This window comes from Lonchura striata, chromosome 17 (assembly GCF_046129695.1).
Source record: "Lonchura striata isolate bLonStr1 chromosome 17, bLonStr1.mat, whole genome shotgun sequence".
Lineage (NCBI taxonomy): Eukaryota > Metazoa > Chordata > Aves > Passeriformes > Estrildidae > Lonchura > Lonchura striata.
In genome coordinates this window covers 13009686-13030819 of record NC_134619.1, presented here as the reverse complement: position 1 = coordinate 13030819, position 21134 = coordinate 13009686, and the positions used below count along the sequence as shown (strand labels likewise).

Below are 21134 nucleotides of genomic sequence, written 5' to 3'. Positions count from 1 at the left end.
CCCTCACACGAGGCCAGGGCGAGGGAACATCAGCCAGCAGGCTCCACGGGAGGAATGCTCAGACTGCCCCAGAACCAAGGCTCTGTAGAGCTGCTCTCCTGCCAGGTGGGTGCTGTCCCAAATCCCAGTGCTGTGGGAATGACAGGGAATCACAGGGCTCTGTCCCCCCCACCACAGCCAGGAGCAGAGGCAGTCACTCACCAGGGCTGGCTGGGCACTTGGGCTCTGTCACTGTCCCCGTGCCCGCAGCGGGAGCAGGCGCAGCTCCTCTCTGTGCTCTTCACCCTGCAGGAAGCAGGACATGGAGGAGGGTAAGCAGATAATCCACGACTTTCTGGGAGGGTGTGCAGTGCTGGGAAGCAAAGCTGCTGCTGTCTGCAAGGATCAGAGCCAGCACTTGCTGAGCTAAGACTCTGAGCTGCTTAGCAGGGAGCTGGAAGCAGAGCAGACAGAGGTGGTTGTGCTCCCAGGGCTGAGCACTGGAGGGGGTGGTTTGGGCTGCCTCAGGCACCAGAAATCCCACCAAAACTGCTCCATCAGGTTAATGCTAGCAGAGGACAAGGACAGAAGGCAGGCAGGAATTTTTGGTCACGATGGCTCAGGGAAAAAGCAGAGTTTCTTCCAAGTGAAATATCCCATAGTAAAACTTTTTCGTAGTTGTATTCATTTATGTATTTAATATTTGGAAAATGTGTTTTTGAAACTGAAGATTTTACTTTGGGCTAGATGGGATTTAAGGTCCTTTCCAAACCAAGGCTTCCTGGGATTCTGTGCTTAGCTTTAACTACAGACTGTGTGCCAAGAGCATCCCAAAACTCCTCCTAAAACTATTCCTTGATGGAATTAAAACATTCTGCTTTAAGTCAGTTCCTCTGAGTCCCCTGAAATGTTCCTGGAACTTTAAATTAAGGTGCTTTCCTTTTCCTGCCATGGCTAAGATACCTGGCTGACCTGCCCAGCATGAGAGATGTGTCAGCTGGGGACATAACCAGGATTCAGAAGTGGAAGCTGTAGGACTTTTACAGGCATTTTTTGGCAGGGTCACCCTCAGCAGCCACTGGCAGAAGCTCCTGGCACAGTGAAGTTGGTCCAGACAGGGTGTCCAGGGATGCTCCTCACAGGGAAGGGTGCAGAGCAGGGATGCTCAGCTCTCTGTGCCCCCAGGGATGTTAAATTAGACCTGAGTGAGGTCTCAGAAGCTGATTGATAACCTGGAGTGGAAACAGAAAAGAGGTGCCAGAAAAACCTCACCAAGAGTGAATCAAGGGAGCTGAAAAAGGTCACCCTCCACTGTCCCAGGCTGCTCCCAGCCCTGTCCAGCCTGGCCTTGGGCACTGCCAGGGACCCAGGGGCAGCCACAGCTGCTCTGGGCACCTGTGCCAGGCCTGCCCACCCTCACAGGGAGGAATTCCTTCCTAATCTCTAATCTAAATCTACCCTTCTTCAGTCACTGAATTCCCCTTTTCTGTTTGAGTCCTGTGGAAGCCAGGCAGCAAAAGCAGCTGAGCCCAGCCCTTGCAAGGCTGGAGTTGATCCATCGAGTGCCCCATCCCATGATTTTTGTAGAATCACTTCAACCCTCAACACGAAAGGAGGCAAGCACTCTGCCAAAACACAACATCTTTTGAACAAAGTAACTGCACTAAAATGTGCTGGTTTATTTCCACTCTGAGCTCCCCAGGCTTTTCCCTTCTCTCCCTGAATGATAACCGGCATAAAAATTAAACAGAAGCTCTCCAAGAGCCAAGGAAACGCACAGGAGGACAATAAATCCCGGGCTGATGGCTTTGTGGGGGAGCAGGGGGAGGGGAGAGGGGATGGACCAGTGCAAATCCTGACCAAGATACATCACAGACCCTTCAAAAGCCACCACTCGTCCTCGGGCTGTGGAGTGTCACTAGTGCACACTAAGTAAGTACACAAACACTTGGTAAATTCAAGGGTTAAAAAAGAGAGAGTTTATTCAAGCATCTGATATTTATAGAATTCTAGAGGTGACCGTGGATTGGAGAGTGGAATTACCACCTCTCCATCCACACTGGTCAAACTAACAGTCTGTCAATTCTCTCCTCTCACAAAGAATGCAAAACAACTAATATTTACATGAAGAGTGTGTGAGAACTCTAGTAGAAATACGTAAACAGATTAGAAGGCTGAAGAAGTTTTATAAGAACTTTAAAACTTTCAAAAGAACTATAAAAAAAAAAACACCTTTAAAAATCAGGGCAACAGCGGATGGAGCAGCAAATTTGGACGGAGCAGCAAAGGGAGCCTGCCCAGCACAGCTGTGGGCTGGAATGGGATGTCCATGGTCCCACCAAGCTCAGACCACAGCCAGTGCCACCCCAGCACACCTGCACCCCTCCTCACCGGGGGATGGAGCCTCCCCCAACACCTCCTCACTTCCCAAAAGCCACAATTCCGTCCCCACTGCTGGCTGCTGAGGGCAGGGGACCTGCAAACAGATGGGGTTGGGGGCATTTCCAAAAAGTGCCTTTCCTGCTCAGCCAAAAGGCCCTGCAGGATGGACACTGGGGCCAGGGCCTCCCTTCCCAGGGCTGACACTGGGATCAGCTGGGGACTCCAGGAAAAGGGAAGAGTCACAGTGAAGCCCAGCTCTGAGCAGGAGCTGTCCCACATGGAAGGCTCTCCCATCTGACCTGGGATCCTGACAGCAGCACTTCCACTCACCTGAGAGCCTCCCAGGGCATCACACACAAGCCCAGTGCTCTGGAAACACCAGCACTGGTGTTCTTCCAGCAAACAAGATCTCCTGTAATTTCACAGGCACCTCCTACTTCGTTAAAGAGCTGGCTCTCTAGGGATTTGCTCCTCAACTGGGGCAGGAAACGAAAGCACAAAAAATGCCATTTAATTGGGGATACAGATCCATTTTTGCAGTGCCTATCATAATGATGTGTCCTTTAAAAACAAGTGTGGAGCAGGTGTGAGATGGCTCCAGCTCTGGACGTGCATAAAAAGGGCTGACAGAGCAGCTTGTCTCAGAGAGAATCAGGTGGTGCAACTTCAAAACTCCTGCTCCATTTGGGTTCTCTCTTGCTCTCTCTCCCCTCAAACTTCTCTGCACTATTGACTTTTGAAATGGATGAAAAGAAATGGCATCTCAGGGAAACCAAGGGGCTTGAAAGGGGGGTTTGAAATGGGCCTCTGGAACAGTCCCAGCAATGGTCCCTGAAATTGTGGGGCAGGGCTGGTGGTGGTGTAGAGGATGGAGAGGGGAAAATCATCAGCACAGCCAAGGTTCAGGAGACCAGAGCTGTCCTGATCTCCAGCCTAAACCTCCCCTGACACAGCTCCAGCCATTCCCTGGGGCCTGTCCCTGCCCAAGTGACACCAAGGTGCTGATGTGTGCCTTGGGAGCCAAGGCAGGTGGGAGGGGGTTTCTGCTTCCCCTCAGGTCTCCCAGCCCCTCTCTCCATGCCCCATCCCTGGAGGAGAGATGTGATAAAATCACTTTCACCCTGAGGGTTTCAGAGGACCTGCAGGGAGCAGAGTTGAAGAACCAGGAGAGCTTCTGGATGTGTTATGGTCCTTGTTGTAAGAAAAGGGAATCCTGGAGCTCATCTTTTGAGCTGCTGGGGAGTCTCCATGCCACTCAAGGCAGCTCAGTTGGCTCAAGCCTGCCCAGAACAGCTCCCACAGCTGAGGCTTTTCCTTCTGAAGCAGCTCCAAATCAGAATCCTCACGTGTGTCCCCACACTGAGAACCTCTCAGCTTTCCATGGGAGCTGAGAGCTTGGATCTGATTGTGCCCCAGCCTCTCCTGGGCATTAAACCAGGGAGTGAGTGTGACCCCTGAGCACTAGGAGACAGTGGGAGACACTGGCAGGAATTCTGGAATAACCAAACCATTTGAGTCCATGGCAAAGGCAGAGTGGCTCAGCTGGAAGTGTGAGTGTTCCTCCAAGAAAAGAGAGCCTGAAGCACCAGAGCAGAGGTTTCTGCCCTCTGTGCTTCTCCAGGATCTTTAAACATCCTGGATTTATTTTAATCTATTTTTCTAACAAGTACCTTTTTTGGACCTCCTCTCATAGCAGGCAAAATAGGGAGGAACCTCGTTTAATTGGTGCACTTTAATTAACTGCCTGTTTTGTCAAAGCCCTGCTCCTGATTCTGATGCAAATTCACAGCTTTTCATTGTAAGCAATATCTCAGTTTGGCTTCAGTCTTAACTGATCTTTAAATGTCCTATTTTCCTGGATCCATACCCACAGGAAGTGTGGTTTGGGTTGGAAGGAACCTTGAAGATCATCTTGTTCCAATTCCCTGCCATGGGCAGGCTGTTCAGATCCTTCAATTATCACTTCTCTGCTCATCCCACCTTGGGCTGGGTTTCTTTAGCCACTGAGCACATCAGCCACTTTTCCTGACCCAGCTTTTGGGCCAGGATGCTGTTCAGGGAGTGTGCTGGGAGCTGGCTCTGCTCCCAACTCTCTCCTGCTGCAGGAGCCTCTGGCTGGGAGCAGGATGTGCCTTGCAGGAGGCAAATATCTTCTGTATCAGAGACAGGAAACCCTAAACCACATCCCAGGCCAGGATGGGAGCAGGGATAGGTTTTACTGTTTCACTTCCAGGGGCAGACACAGCTCCCCATCGTCCCTAATTTTATATCCTGACATCTTCATCTTCTGCCTGTGAATTTTCTCCCGCTGTCAAAAGGTCACCAGGCCAGCTGGAAAGCCATTTTTCACACCCTGGCTAATCCAGAGGCACCTGGCTGCCTCCTTCCACTGGCAAAATGCTGACAACAAAACTAATTAGTGGGCAGCAGGACCGTGGCTGGGTGACAGCACTGGCCTTTACTGTACCAGCCAAAAATTCAGGGGATTCAGGAGCAGATCCTGGCTCTTCCCCAGACTCCTTTTGTGACCCTGGTTCCAGCTCTGTGCTCTGCCCACTGAGGCTGGTAGCACTGCCCAGATGTGGCCATGCAGGTAAATTAATTTATGGTAAGGAAATAATGCATTAGGATGGGCACAAAGGTCTGTTTAGAATAGAACTGTGACTTGGTTAAGCTTGGTGCATTAGCTGAACATTCCCAATATTCTCACAATGTCTGGCTGAGCAGACTGAGTGGAACAGGGTGCCCAGAGCAGCTGTGGCTGCCCCATCCTTGGAAGTGTCCAAGGCCAGGCTGGATGGGGCCTGGAGCAACCTGGGCCAGTAGAAGGTGTCCCCTTCCACTGTGGAAGGTGGGATGGGAAGTGCTTTGAGGTCTCTTCCAATCTAAACCATTCCCTGGCTGTGAGAAATGATGCTCACTTCCAAAATTTAAAAGGTTTATTAAAACCTTATCAAAAATACAACAGGAGACAGAGGATTTTCCCCACCCTGTGCTCACCCACACAATGGAGGTTTCACCTTTTAACCCTTTAACCCCTCTCAAAGTTCTGTCCATCAACTTCTTTGCCGTCCAGTGGTGGAGATCACTTCCTTAAATCCTGATTGGAGGTCAGGTGCTGCCAGAGTAACAATCTCACCCTCCCAAATGTCCCCAACCCAGGCCAGCCCCTGATAACAACACAAGAGGGTAAAACATCACTATAAATCTATAGAACTTCTCGTAACATACATACATGATACTTGCCTTTTAATTGAGTGTCAACCCTCCCATTACACATCTACCACCCAGAAATGTCCAGGGCCAGGGGATGCTCTGCAGAAGGAGGCAGGTCAGGAAGGGTTAACTCCTCCTCACTCAGCTGGTGTTGTCATGAACTGATGAAATCCACCACTGGAGAATGGTCCATGGACCACCACCCACCCTGAAATCAGATCAGGGCTGCAGAGTGCCCTCCCCTGTGCCAGGCAGAGCACAGGCATCCCCTGGAGCCCAGCTGCTTTCCTGGCATCCCTCCCCAGCACTGGCCCTGCCTGTGGGGCACCATGCCAGCCCCCAGACACCCCCCAGCTCCTGGGGAGCTGCATAACCCCAGCTCAAAAAGGGAATGAAAAACATCTCAACATCCCCAGCCAGATGGTTTTTCCCTGCCTATAGAACACAAAGAGGGGCTCAGTGAGCAGGGCAGTGTCTCCTGAATCCCAGCACACCGGGACACCCCCGGAGACAGCAGAGAGGAAAGAGAAGCCCTGAGCAGCCTGTCAGAACCTCAGCAGTGGGGATAATTGGTTTGTACACATTTCTCCCACACCCAATTACCAGCTCCGTTTGGTGGTTGATTGTACACCACTCTGGTGCAGCAGAGCTGCTGCTGTTTCCATTCCTGCACATATCACCCAGTCCCTAAATCATTTTTAATAGCTCCTCTCCTTGCGTGCCCTCCCGGCTCATTCCAGCCCCATCAGCACGAGGCAGGTTGCAGATATGGAGGAGCTGACATTTCTCTTTTGAGTAATTTGCAGTGGATTTCTTGCCCGTTTGATGTAGTCATTTTGTTCTCGGCACTGATGTGACATTAATTATTGTTAAATATTCTTATCTGTTACACACAGTTCTGTTTAGATAAAGGTCAGTGCGTGAACCCCTGACAGTGCTCGTTGCTGCCATGCTCCAAAGCCAATTTGTCATCCTCTCCCTTCAATACCTTCATCTTGGTCTCAGTTCATTTTTCCATTAATTCAGGCACAGTAGAGAGCCATTAAAAAATGCAAAATCTCTCAGCTGTTCAACTCAGAACTTGGACAGGGAATTATGAGGCTAAGGAGCACCAGTTGCACAGGAAGGGCAGGGAATAATGCCCAGGAAAATCCAGCAGCAGCCTCTTTTAAGGAACTGAATGGCTGCCCCCCAAAAATCTGGGCATAGTTCTGCTTTAATGAAGATCAGCTCAGCCTTGTGCAGCACATGGTGCCCTCCCAGCCTGGTGTGATGGGATAACAGCACAATCTAGAGGCCCTGGCACAGGTGCCCAGAGCAGCTGTGGCTGCCCCTGGATCCCTGGCAGTGCCCAAGGCCAGGCTGGACAGGGCTGGGAGCAGCCTGGGACAGTGGAAGGTGTCCCTGCCCATGGACTGGGTGGCACTGGATGGGCTTTAAGGCCCTTTCCAGCTCAATCCATCCTGGGGTTTCTGATTCTCTGAGATACCCACACCACCCTCTCTTGGCAGAGGACAAGGACAAGCTCAAGCTGTCACAATGTCCCAGAACAGAAGCACCCCCAGCAGTGATCCATCACCCCAGAGACCTGAGGAGCAGCTGGGCCTGCTCATGGGGACTGAAACCTGCACCAGCCTCTGCTCTCTCTTGCTTTTGATCTCTCTGCCCAAATAATTCCCCTCTGCCACCCTGAGGTGTGGCTTCCCACCATGCCACCTGCAAGGTGGGGACTGCAATGCAGGGACAGCCCTGCTGGGACTCACTCCAACACCCCTGGTCCCTGCAGGCCTTGGGACCCCTTGAAGAGCCAAAATTGGGTCTCCAAGGCCTGTCAAGAGTAGGGGTGCTGAGAGCTTCCAGCAGCCCCCACATGGCTGTCCCTGGGGCCAGGTCACACGTCCTGCAGGGACACAGGGCAGCAGGGCACAGCCAGGCTGGCACAGCTGGCAGCAGGGACAGCCCAGCTCAGCTCCCACTGCAGGGAGCAGGACTGCAGCCCTGTGCTGAGCAGCCCCGTGCTGCTGCCCTGCTGCACCTCGTGGGCTCCTGTGCTCCATCCACAGCTGCTGAGAATTTGAGACTTTCTGTGCTGACAGACTCTGACCCCCAGGAGAACACTGCATTGACCTGAGGCCATGGAGAAGGCTTCCAAAATGGAATGATAGCACTGGGATTATAGGTGTGGAGTTTGAATAGAAGAGTGTGATATCACACAGTGGAAAACTTAAAGTTTAAGGGTTTAGAATATAGTAATAGATATAAAGCAAGATGGAGGTTTTAGGGCAGAGGCTGGTCTTCTCCTTCACCTTCAGCACAGCCACAACCCAGAGCCAGCCTGGTCACACTGCAGAGTCCAGGCCAAGGGAGGCTGAGGGAGCCCTGCAGAGCACATGGGGAGCACAGGCCATGGAGAGGATCTGACCCCTCAAGCCAACCTTGAGTGACAAGGGCCAGGGTGAAGATGCTCAGGAGACTGCAAACCCAGAGACAAGACAATCCAATGGCTCAGCTGCCTGGAAAGGAGGATTCTGCAAAGGTGGATTCAGCATGACTGAAGTACCACATCATGAGTCATGTGCTCGTCCCGGCACTTGGCAAATGGAAGAACATTTGAGCCTTTATTCAAAGTGGCATTTAATTTTGCATTGTACTAAATCACTCTGTACTTCTAAATAAAAGAGAATAAACTCCCAAACTCAGTGAAACACAAAGAAATAGTGCAATATGCTGAATGTAATCAACTGTGGTTTCTCTTCCTTCACTTGAAATCTCAGAATAATTAAATCTGCAAAGGACCTCTAAGACAACTAAGTCCAACAATGCCAAACCCATGTCCCTGAGCCCCATGCCCACATGTTTTTTGGACACTTCCAGGGATGATGACTCCACCACTGCCCTGGGCAGTGTGTTCCAGGGCTTGACCACTCTTCCTGGGAAAACATTTTCCCGAATCTCCAACCTTAACCTCCCCTTGCACAACCTGAGGCTGTTCCCTCTCACCCTGTCCCTTTTCACCTGGGAGCGGAGACCAACCTGGCTGCACCCTCTTGTCAGGGAGCTGAAGAGAGCCAGAAGGTCCCCTCTGAGCCTCCTTTTCTCCACACTGAACAACCATCTCATTCATCAGAACCACAAATGAGCTCCTGGACAGAGGGATATCCCATCCCAGGTCCCTGCTGCAGCAGAGCCAGTGGGAAGCAGCAGCACTGCCCCCTCCCCTCTGCTAAATCAGGAGCAGGGGAGGGCGAGAGCTGGCTTCACACTTGGGAGAGGTATGAGGCAACACAGGTCCTCTCCAGCCCTGGGGACACAGTGTCCTGAGCCTAAAAATACAGAGACAAACCAAAAAGTCAAGGCTAGCAAGAGGCATTAACAGAGCCTGTTTATTTCTGTAGCCAGGGAGCATCCAGAGAGAGTCCCGGCACTTGCTGCCTGCCTGACGGACAGGCTGCTGCAGCTGGAGGAGTCGGGTTTCCTGCACACACAGGGCTGTCCCCTGTCCCCTCTCACACCTTGCTGCCATTATTTTTAGCTGCTGCAGAAAACAGGGAGATGTGCAGGAGCAGAGGGACAAGGTGAAGCGTGGAAAGCAGTGCCCTGGTGAAGGCTCTTGCCTTGCTGCCACCACGGGGATCCAGGTTCGTCAAGGTTTGTGAACAAGCGTGTCCAGACTCAGCAGGATCCAATATGGAAATCTCAACCCAGGGTCCTCATAAAACAGGAAAGCTGGACAGGACGAACATAGGTTGAACCAATATGGTTAATACTATGTTCTCCGTTTATTAGTGAGAAGATGGCAGTTTATACACACGTCTAGTTTACAGTTTACAAAGGCACTCTCATTGGCAAGCTAACATTGTCTTTGTCTTAAGGTGGTCAGGCTTTTCACACTGCAGTTCTACTCTTACACTCAGATAGCTCATTACTTCGTAGTTACCTTAACATAATTTCTAACTGTGCCACAACTAATTTCTTACTGCATCAAAGGCTCCTAGGCCCCACCAAGGCACTTATCAGGGGCCTGGTCTGAGTGGGCAGCTCAATTCTCACTGCAGACATAAATCATGCCCTCTCTCTCAGAAATTCTGCAACAGAAATCTCTGTACCAGCCTTTACCAATGGGAGATGTCCCACACCCAGAGCAGGACTGGGCTGGCCCTGCTGCCCACAGAGCCGCACCACACCTGGGCACAGCTGCCACAGGTGGGGCCTGGCCCCGCCGCAGCCCCACGGGCCAGAGGTCCACGGGAAGTTTCCACTGCCAAAAGCAGTGGGATGCAACTTCACTGGGCTGGCAGTGGCAGTTCTAAGGACAGGCATGTCCCCTGAGCCTGCCCCAAACAGAATCATCACAGAATCCCAGAATGGTTTGGGTTGGCAGCGACATTTAAGACAATCTCTGTCCAACCTCTGCCATGGGCAGGGACACTCTACCCCAGGTGGCTCCAAGCCCTGTCCAACCTGGCCTTGAACACTTCAGGATGGGGCAGCCACAGCTGCTCTGGGCACCCTGTTCCATGACTGGAGCTGTCAGAGCTCAGCTCCCCTCACCTGGCATAAAAAAACCCCAGTGACACCAGGGTGGAGCCACTGGAACACCAAGGGAACACCACAAGGAGCCTGTGGCACTGGCTGTGCGCCAGGCTGAGCCTCCCACACAGGGCTCTTCAATTCAATTTGCCTTCCTTCATTAACCACAATGGATTCACATCCAAACCAGCACTGAAAACAATCAATTATCTCTCCATTTAACCTCACTGCCATGTTATCATTCCCTCTGTCCCATGTCTGGCTCCCCTCTGATACCCAAATTCTTGCAGGGCTGACAGAAATTTGGCATGGTCTTCACACTGCAGGACAAACTTACAAGGTAAAGAAAGGATAAGATCCCAGCTTCTTCTGCAAGAGTGATTTCAGCACTAACTACTGCAAAAACATGAATAGAAGACTCCAGACCTGTAAGTGCAGCTGATCCCTCTGCACTTGCACTCCAGTGCATGGACTGAGGTCTATGCCCTGCTGTAAGGAACCACATCCCTCTGATGGGAATACTGCTGGAGCTCTGGGATAAACAGGCACTTGATTTTCAAGGCTGATGGCAGAGGTACCTCGTGGGAAAAGAACATCCAAGAAGTTTTACCCCTCAGCAGATGCTGTTGGCTCCAGGTGCTGGTGCAGCACTGAGAGTCACAGAACAACAGATCCCCAGTGTGGGATAATTAATTTTTTGTGCTACTTTGGCCTCTGAGAGCACATCAGATGAGGCAAAGCTGGTCCGAAACTAAAGGGAAGGTGCTACTGCTGCTCTGCCATTGCTGAGCTTTGACACAAAACCCAGTAAATCCCAGTCCAGCAGGCACCTGGTGCACAGACCATGGTGCCTCCAAGCTCTGACCAGTTTCTCACCCTCACCATCACAGGCACCTCTTGAGAGCCTCCTCCCAAAGGAGCCAGTGATCCCAGGGCAGCCACAGGAGACTCCCCATGGCCAGGTTCGTCCAGGGATGTCCCCACCATCCACACAGCTCCAGCTGCAGAGGGGTGCTCATTCTACATTCAGCTGGGTGGTTTGTTGTACACAAGCAATTCTTTTCTGTAATGGAATGGGGGGTGTATCCTTACGATTAGGCACAGTCCTTACATGCAGCCCTTAATTAGATTTGTGTAATTAGAAATTCAGTGAGATATTTCACATGGTGGAAATAGTCCTGCCTGGTGGGGTTACATGAGACAGCCACAGATTCCTCTGGAGCTTCCAGAGCTGACTGATAACCTGGAACAAATGACATCTCCAGTTCTGGGATCTCCACGAGGTGTGCATAATGCTCAACATCAGGCTGATTCTGCATGGATGAAAGGCAGAAATCAGGCAAAAACACATGGAAAACACCATGACAGCTCCTACCAGTATCTTCTTCTCCTGCAGAGATAGTCAAGCAGCACAATCAGGAGGGTGATGCTGCAGCCCCTGGTGCTGCACTGGAGCCCCACACACCCAGCTGGGACCAGGAGATGGGATGTCCCCAAGCCACCATTGTGGCTTGGACACAGGAGTGAGATATTTATGTACAGAACACAGAGAAAGTCACTGAGGGAAATCCTAATGGATCAGAAGGCTTTTGCAGCAGGCCAGGCAGACAGATGGGAGAGCTGACCACAGGACTCGGATCCTCCCCACTGCTGCACCAGCTGGGGAGCACCAGAATCAAGCAAGCTGGTTGCCCTTTTTGGGTTGTTTATCCTAGAAAATTCACCAGCTGAGAGGTGATCCAGGCTGCTTTCCACAGGGGCAAGTCAGGTCAGACAGAAAATCACCTAGGCTGAAAGAGAAACTGTACAGAGAGGAATCTGAGAAAGGTTTGGAATGGAAGGGAATTTAAAGACCGTGGCATTCCAGCTCCCCTGCCTGGGCAGGGACTGCACCCACCAGAGCAGGCTGCTTTGAGCCCCATCCAACCTGGCCTGACCAGGTTGCAACCAGATGCTTTTACACTCCAGCTGAGGGGGACACAACCCAAAGTTATTCTAATTCATCCCAGGGCAGAAAAGCATCTTGTGGCACAGTCAGGAGCTGATTTGGACTCACCCTGTGGCCCTGCAGCTTTGAAAAGCTCCCTGGGCATTTCCCCCTGGCATGGCTGTTGGCACAGCACTGCACCAGGCAGCTGTAATGGGCTGAGAGCTCTCTGCACCCCACAGGAAAACAGCAACAGCACAAAACATTCAGGGAAGCAGCAAGAAAATGCTCTCCTGAGAGACCTGAGCCTGATTTTTTTTCCATTAGACTATTTTTACAGATGGGGAAATGAAGCAAGAAGCCAGAAATGGCCCCCAGCCACAGAGTTATTTACTGGTAAGTGAACAGCCAGCTCTGCTATCAGAGGCACTGCTACCCTGAGCACTATCTGCACCTCAAGGAACTCCTCCCAGCCAGGCAGGGCTGTGCTCAGGGATGAGGTGGCAGCCAAAGGCATGCTCCACACCTTCCCCTGGCTGGGTCAGGGTGGCCAAAGGGACACCAGAGAGCCTCTGAGAAGGGAACACCTATAACACCCCCACTGGCTCTCATCCAGCTGGGAAAAGTCATGGCAGGATTTGAAAAAAGCTGGAAGAGAAAGAAAACAGCAGGTCTGAAAGTGGAAATAGCAATGCTAGAAAAATCAGGGCTTCTCCTGGAGAGATTTTGTTCCAGGAAACTGTATTTTCCATTAAACTGGCAGGTGGGAAAAGGGGCAACCAGTTACACAAACAAGTAACTTGTGATGATAAGAGCATTTGATTAAGGGGCACTTTAAAGGAGGTTCTTTACAAACATTTGAAGGACTCTAATACATGTTTGCAGTCATGTTTGGAGCTAATTTAAACAAAATGTTTAATTGCACAACCAGGTGTGAGACAGATTATATAGTAAATTCTGGGTTTTTTTCCTCTTCCACAGCTTTCCCTTAGGTTCACGGTCCCCACTATTCAAATTTCTCCCAGTCCTGTTGGTAGGAGTAACACTTTTCCTGCTCCCCTTCCAGCTCTCAGTGCTCAGTGACTGCAATCACAGCCCTGAGTGACTCTCAGGGACCCTCCAACTTCTCAAGCCAATCACAAACAAACAGCAAAGCTGGAATTTCAAACATTGCTTGAAACTGGATAACTCTGAGGGCTCTTCACCAAAACCCCTTGATGAGCAGGCTTGGGAGAAACCTCCTGTCTGGAGCAGGGGCTGGTGCAGAGGAACCTGTGCCCCACAGGAGCCTCTCAGTCTCTGGAGAGCTGCTCCCAGTGCATCATCCCAGCAGGTTTGGGTGGGAAGGGACCTTAAAATTCATCTCACTTCACCCCTGCCATGGCAGGGACACCTTCCACTGTCCCAGGCTGCTCTAAGCCCTGTCCAGCCTGGACTTGGGCACTGCCAGGGATCCAGGGGCAGCCACAGCTGCTCTGGGCACCTGTGCCAGGGCCTGCCACCCTCAGAGTGAGGAAATTTTCTCTAACACCCAATCTAAACCTCCTCTCTCAGTTAGAAGCCATTCTCTTGTTTTGTCCCTCCATCCTTGGACCAAAATCTCCCTCCAGCTCTCTTTGAGCCCCTTTATGCACAGGAAGTTTCTGAAGATGATGGTCCTGTAATGCTCCAAGGACAGGAGTAGAGTAGATGGACTTAGGACAGAAGTTCATTTTTCACTTCACTTAAAAGAAGTGAAGAACACAGAAATCCTCCAGTTTTAATCCAAAACTACTCACTAACCCAGAATAGCAGGTGTGCTAGCTGTAACATCTACTGTGGGCACCCCTGCAGCTCCCCACTAGTTCTGCAACTCAAACCTTGCACAAAAATCCCAGGAGCTGCTCACCCAGCCCCTCACTCTGTGACAGATCACACAGATGGCTGGGACTCAGGGATGGGATGTGAATCCTTACTCACACAGTGGCTCCAAATCCAGCCCTGCACCTGCATCCCAACACACTTCTGAGCTCCACAAAGGAGCAGCTCTGCTAAGAACCCCACTTCTCACCCCAGTGTCCCCAGCACAGAGGGGCTGGGCAGGGGGCCCTGACAGGTCAGCTGGGGTCAGCAAAGCCACGAGGCAGCTGGAGCTGTCCCCTGCTGGCTCAGCAGCTCTGCAGGGCCCTCCTGGCTCACTTCACTGCTTGACACACGTGGCTGCTGCTGGCCCAGACAGATGGAGGCAGGTGGGTGCACGGAGGAGACGGCCTGAGCCCACCCCCAAAGGTTTTGGAGAGGGTCCCCTCAGGCAGCACCCCAACATGGGCTGCTCCCCTGTTCCAAGTACCCATCACCGGTGGGAAAGGTCTAAGGTCTTGAGCTCCTTCCTTTGCCAAAGCAGCTTGGACCAGCCCCAGCACCCTCTCCTTGCTCTGCCCACACCCCAGTCCCCCCCAAACCCGTTTTTGGGCACTCCTGCTTTGCAGACTCCTCCTCAGCACAGAGCAGGGGATCTCTGCTCAGTGTGGTCCTTCCCACAGGGCTGGCTAAGGCCATGCACAGATGAGAGCTTGGACCCTGGAAACAGGATCTGGGAGTGGGAAGGGAGAGTCCAGTCCCCCCTCCCTGCTGCCATCTCTGCAGTGACATTCCTGCTGTGCCCTCGCAGAGGTGGAGCTGCTGTGGATTAACAGGAACCTGCTGGGCTCTGCTCCTGCATCCAGCAGATATGGAACCCTGATCCAACAGGGTCCTGACACAAATCCCCCTGCTCCCCACCCCTCCCAAGGAGAATGACTGTCCATCAGTCTCCTGGCAGTGAAGGGGATGCTAAGCCTGTGTCTGTGGTGGGAGGGAAGAGCCACAGCAGATGGGAGTGGGTGTAACATGATGGCAATTACAGGAGAAAGGTAATTGCCTTCAAGGTAATTACAGGACAGAGGTGCCTTACAGGCTGCAGCCATGTCTGGCTCTGGTAATGGACAGTGCCAGCTGAACTCCCCCCTGGAATCACCCTGGGAGTGAAGGTGAAACACCTGTGTCCCTCAGACACAGCCAGAGCCATGTTCCTGGCCAGTGCTGTCCAAGAGGGAACACCTGCCATGCCTCCTGCAAAGCACTGTGCCCACCCTCCCAGAGCAGCAGCAAACACCAGCAGGGTCTGTGGTAGCTCCACAAAGGGCTCAGCACATCCTGACCAGCCCCAGCCACCATCCCCATGAGCAGCTCAGTGCCAAGGTGCCAGTGGAGGAGATACAAGAACTTCTCTGTCCTGGGCTGTAAGATGTGTGTGAATTCTGTCAGCATCTGTCAGAGCTGTGGCAGGTCTCTGCTGCTCCCTGGGCAGTTTTTTCTTCATCTCTCCCACAGCCAATCCTCCCTGCAGGAGATCTCTGCTGTCCATGGCCACTGAGTGTCCCTGCATGGCTGAGAAAATTCCAGCATCCATGGGGAGATGCTGCACCCAGGGGAGGAGCCAAGTATTCCTACCTGGATCCAATCTGCCTTTGGAGCCCCACAGCAGCCTTTGCCCCCTGCATTCCCAGAGGAGCAGCTTTCTTCCCCCTGCATTCCCAGAGGAGCAGCTTTCTTCCCCCTGCATTCCCAGAGGAGCAGCTTCCTTCCCCCTGCATTCCCAGAGGAGCAGCTTTCTTCCCCCTGCATTCCCAGAGGAGCAGCTTTCTTCCCCCTGCATTCCCAGAGGAGCAGCTTTCTTCCCCCTGCATTCCCAGAGGAGCAGCTTCCTTCCCCCTCCATTCCCAGAGGAGCCCAGGCCCATCTCCCCCAGCCCTGGAGCTCCAAGGAAAACTCCCCCCTTGTGCAGGATCCTGCTCCAGCAGAAGCACAGCTGGCACTGCAGGAGGGCTGAGCCCCCCTGGGATGGGGCTGAGCCACCTCCCTGACCCACAGGGGACAGGGCTGCTCTTACTCATACACTGGTTTGGTTTCTTTTTTGTACTGTTGCATTTATATTTTTAATTTTCCTAGTAAAGAACTGTTATTCTTACTCCCATATATTTGCTTGAGAGCCCCTTAATTTCAAAATTATAATAATTTGGAAGGAGGGGCTTTGCATTTTCATTGTCTAGGAAGGCTCCTGCCTTCCTTAGCAGACACCTGGCTTTTCAAACCAATACATTCCCTGATTTCAAAGAGCATCCTCCCTGGGTTGATTTAGCCCAATTTGTCATAAATTGATTTCCTATTCCTATTGGCTTAAAGGAAGAGCAAAACAGCTTGGAAGAGTAATTCTGATTCTTGTACTAGAGCAGATCTGTGCTGGTTAGAAAGTGTAAAGGTCTTGTTGAGGCAGGAATATCAACTTGGGATTCCTGGTGTGTGTGGAGAGAAGACTTTCCCCTCCAGTGCTGCCCCAGCTCTGGCATCCTGAGCACAGGAAGCACCTGGAGCTGTTGGAGGGAGTGCAGAGGAGATCCTCCAGAGATGCTGCAGGGGCTGGAGCCCCTCTGCTCTGGGACAGACTGGCAATGCTGGGGGTGCTCACCTGGAGAGAAGACTCCAGAGGGGCTTTAGAGCCCCTTGCAGGGCCTGAAGAGGCTCCAGGAGAGCTGGAGAGGGACTGGGGACAAGGGATGGAGGGACAGGACACAGGGAATGGCTTCCACTGCCAGAGGGCAGGGATGGATAGGATTTTGGGAAGGAATTGTTCCCTGTGAGGGTGGGCAGGCCCTGGCACAGGTGCCCAGAGCAGCTGTGGCTGCCCCTGGATCCCTGGCAGTGCCCAAGGCCAGGCTGGATGGGGCTTGGAGCAGCTGGGACAGTGGGAGGTGTCCCTGCCACGGCAAGGGTGGACCTGGATGACTTGAGGTCCCTTCCAACCCAAACCAGTCTGGGAATCTTGGTTTCCCCCTGCTGTTAGGCCTGGCTTTTCAAAACCATCTGGGGAACGTTGGTGATCCAGCACCCCTAGAATTCATTAGGATTGCAAATGAGACACAAGTCAAGAAGAGACTTGGGCCCTACTCAAAGTCTGCCTGTTCAACATTTAAATGTTAACACTGAAACCATGTTAAACATGGTTTACTATGTACAGTCTTACCTCCATTATTGCACCTCTCACTTTCAGGGAGCCCAAACCACTTTTCCAGCTGTCCTGGCTCCACCTGCAGAGCCACAGCTGCACTGAGAATGTCACATCCCACAAAACAACCTGCCAGAATCCCACAGGAGGTGCCACCAGGACAGCATCCCTCACCCACCCGATGTCCTGCTGTCTCTGTGGTCTCTCCTCTCAAAAAAAGTCATCATTATCTTTCCACAAGACCAAGTTTCCAGGAGATATTTTATGCCCAGCCAAATTGTGTGACTGGGCACAAGGCCCCTTCTACAGAAACCCAACCCTGCAGGTCAAGCCTGGCTTCCTTCCTGGGATGGATGGGCAAGGAGTAACAATCATGGACATACAGCTATTCCCTACTCTTCCAAACTCCAAACAAAATGAAATACAGACCCCACAGTGCTTTTATGGGGGGTATATTTCATTGAGTTTAAAGAGGAAGCACTGGGACAATAAAAATAGTAAAATCCACACAACTGCTCCCCTCTTTTCTCCTTTAGATTCCATGTCACTGGCCACATTCAAGTCATAGGAACCCAAATGTGCTTTGGAGCTGTTTGGCACCAGTATCCACCCTTCCGTGTGGACCTGGAAGATTTTTCTCTCCCATTCTACAAAATAAACTTTTAGTCTTTGTAAGCTATGGCACCAGTTCAAAACTGGACAAAATTGCATCAGCCTTTCTTCCATGCTGGGCTGCTCCATAAATTAACCAGCTCAGGGAGCAGGGACAAGGAATTGCTGCCACTGTTATGCCTGGAAAAGCAGCCAGAGAATCCTGGAGTCCAGAGCTCACAGGAGCAGCAAAGAGCAGAGGTTTCACACCTCCTCTGCACCACATCTCCTCTCAGAGAGGTTCACAGAGAGGTTCCAGCTTCCCAGCACCTGGAGATTTCCCTTATTTCTTCCCATTTGTAGGAATGATGCTTTCCACCTCAGCTCTCTCATAAGAAAAATGCTGCTCAATTTGCCCTGAGCCCTTAAGATCCTCCTATATTCCACTTCCTTCTCACCCAGACTGTGGCTGTAATGTCTCCTTAAGATCTGCAGCAGAACAGAGGATTCCTGGGGATTTTTCTCCAGTACAGCTCAAACTCCCTGTGATCCTGGCCTGGCTCATCAGTGATGCAGAGAGGCTGCAGCAGTGTCCTGGGCATTGTGCCCTCCTCACTCCAGCTCAGCAGGCTCCAAGGGGCATTTCTCCACCAGGCCAGGGATCCATCTGTGCAGATGAGCAGTTCCCTCACAGCAGGAGCCTGCAGGTCCCCTGGGACACCAGGAAAAGGTTCCAGTAGGGCTCAGGCTGATCACTAACAGGTACCAAGGCAACACTGAACCATGGAGGGACCGCTACCCACCGGGTCAGAGATCCTGGGATGGGCAATGCCACCTCCCTGGCTGCAGATGGAGGTGCCCACTGTGAAGCAAGGACAGAAACAGAAGATCTGGGGTGCAGAGGAGCCCGGCAGGGGGAAAGGAAGGAGCTGAGCATGCAGGGGCAGCAGGAGCAGAGCACAGAAGCATTGGCTCACTGCAGCACCACGTGCAGCATCCCACAGGGCCACTGCTGCTCTAAGCAGCCTCTAAAGCAAGCCCTTCCCAAGGGCTGTGCTGAGAGGTTTGGTCCCACTGATCCAGACTGGTCCAAGAGGACAGCTCTGTGGGCAGAAGGGAAGTGAGAGAGAACTTACCCCTTATCCTTCTTCACCATCCTCCCTAAGGGCAGGGGAGGGGCAGGCACAGATTTCTTCTCTGTGACAGTGACAGGACCCAGGGAATGGCTGGAGCTGTGCCAGGGAGGCTGAGGCTGGAGATCAGGGAAAGGCTCTTCCCCAGAGGTGCTGGCACTGCCCAGGCTCCCCAGGGGATGGGCACGGCCCCAAACCTGCCAGAGCTCCAGGAGCGTTGGGACAGCGCTGCCAGGGGTGCCCAGGTGGGGCTGTTGGGGGGTCTGTGCAGGGATGGGGCTGGGCTGGGGGGTCCTGTGGGTCCCTCCCAGCTCAGGAGGCTCCATAATTCTGTGATTATCAGAGCACAGGCTGAGATCCCACCTCCCAAATCCACAGACTCCCTCTTCCTCCCCAGTTCAGTGCTGGTGCCAAGCAGAGCATCCTTGTGAGATCCTGCAGCTGCTGCCCTTACCTACCCCAAATTCCAGAAGCTCAGGTGCCTCCCAGCTAGCCAGCCAGGATCCAGCTCCTCAACTTACAATCCCCCAATTCTCTTCACCTTTAAACAGTTTTAAAAGCAGCTCAGCACATCAGATCCCCTAAATGTAACCACACTGTGCCTTATCAGGGAGTCAGAGCAAAGCAAGAGTGGGATACAGGAACACAGAGCCAGGAGCATCCTGGCATGGGGCATCACCTGGGGATCTCTCCCAGGACACACTGACCTGTCATTTTAGCACATGCTGAAGGATCCAATTCACACCTTGCCTCCAGCAGCACAGTATCTGGTTGCAATCCACCCCTGCACACAAAGCAGGCAAGAAACAAAGCCTGTGGCTCCAGCAGTGAAGGACAAAACCCCTGCAGCTGACTGCATGTGGGGTGCAGCACTGGAGGGAAGGCTTTGGAGCCACGTGCCCAACAGGGCTTGAAGGAAGCACTGGAAGGAACCTCTGTGCACATGGCTCAGGTGAGACCCAGCTGCAGCTCCTGGGATATTGCAGCTGTGGTGCCTCCAAGTGTGAAATTCCATGAGGAGTCTGAGGATTCCACCTACAAGGACCGTTCCTTGCAAATGTGAATCCCTCTGCAGAATCAGAACCTCAAAGCAATGATAGCTTCTTTTCATGGGTGTAAAATCTGGAATAGCTCAAGGCAGTGTTTGGGGCAGCCTCGTGCTTGTCCCATTGCCAAGCTGGGGAGGGTCCAGTCCCAGTTAATGTCTGCTGAGAGTGCCAGGATGCCAACCTCTGAGCAAGCAGCCTCCCCAGATTTGCATTTCAGGCATCACCAACACTTTGCCTTTGATGAAAGATCAGGTGTGATGGGAGTCACTCCTCAGCCACAGACACCTCTAGGTACAAAGCCACCACTCATTTTGGTCCCAAAGTCCTTGCCCAGCATCCAGCTGCTCTGACAAAACCCAGAGCTGGCTGTGCCCTGGAGAATAGCAAAGCCCAGCCCTCAAAAAACATCAAATTAATTGGGGTCTTGAATTAGCGAGGCCAGAACCAATTAGCTCAATTTGACCCAGCTGCTTTAAGCAACATTTTTCTAGTATATTGGAGCTTGTTATCACATAGATTCATCTTGGTGCCAGGTGAAAAATGAGCTGTCAGAGCAGGTGTGACCCTTTGGGATGTATTTTCATCCTTTCTGGGGGTGACAATAGGAGAGAGCTGCCTGGTGCTGCAGCCCAGCACTGAGAGCTGCTTTGGCCAGGAACAGCCTCTGTGTGTCCACTGCTGGCTGGGGAAAAAAATGTCCAGACACTCCTTTCCCCCTGGCAACCTGCTCCACATGGAACCTGCTCAGGACACAAAGTTCAGTAATGCTGTGTTATTAGTAACTTATTAAACTTAATGTTTAATAACTTTGTGCCCAAGCAGGGGCAGCCACAGAGCCACCACGGCCAGGTACCACATTAACTCCAGCAGTGAACCTGCAGTTCACCAAAATTCCTTTTCTGGACACATTTAATCTGCAGAGAGAAAGGCCAGGCTGGATGGGGCTTGGAGCAACCTGGGACATGGAAGATGTCCCTGCCCATGGCAGGGGTGGCACTGCATGAGCTTTAAGTCCCTTCCAACTCAAACCAGTCTGAGATTCTGTGAAAGAAGTAATCCTGCTTTGTCCCTTTTCATTTTAAGAATGAAAAATGAAGATCAGAGAAAGCCCAAGCCACAGCACCCACATGAGCAGCAAACTAAGCACCTGGGGTTTCACAAAAATGAAAGAAACCTCAACAAAACTTTCCCTTTTCCTGAAAGAAAATGTACAGACTGAGGGGCTCTTTGCTAATGAGAAATGTAAGAAAACAAAACCAAAAAGGTTGATTTTTTAAATCAGTATTTCAAAGCAACAAAATAAC

At 52.0% G+C, this 21134-nt stretch overlaps 1 protein-coding gene across 7 annotated transcripts in view; it reads right to left on the bottom strand.

Moving 5' to 3' along the window:
- Positions 1-21134, bottom strand: part of RALY (RALY heterogeneous nuclear ribonucleoprotein) — a 130812-nt gene that overhangs the window by 86593 nt on the left and 23085 nt on the right. For 5 of the 7 annotated variants that reach the window (XM_021540446.3, XM_021540447.2, XM_021540448.2 and 2 more), the window contains exon 2: positions 202-285. The exons of the other annotated variants lie outside the window; for them this stretch is intronic. The gene's annotated coding sequence lies outside the window, so the exon portion shown is untranslated. The remainder of the gene's footprint in view (positions 1-201; positions 286-21134) is intronic. 7 annotated transcript variants of the gene reach the window in all.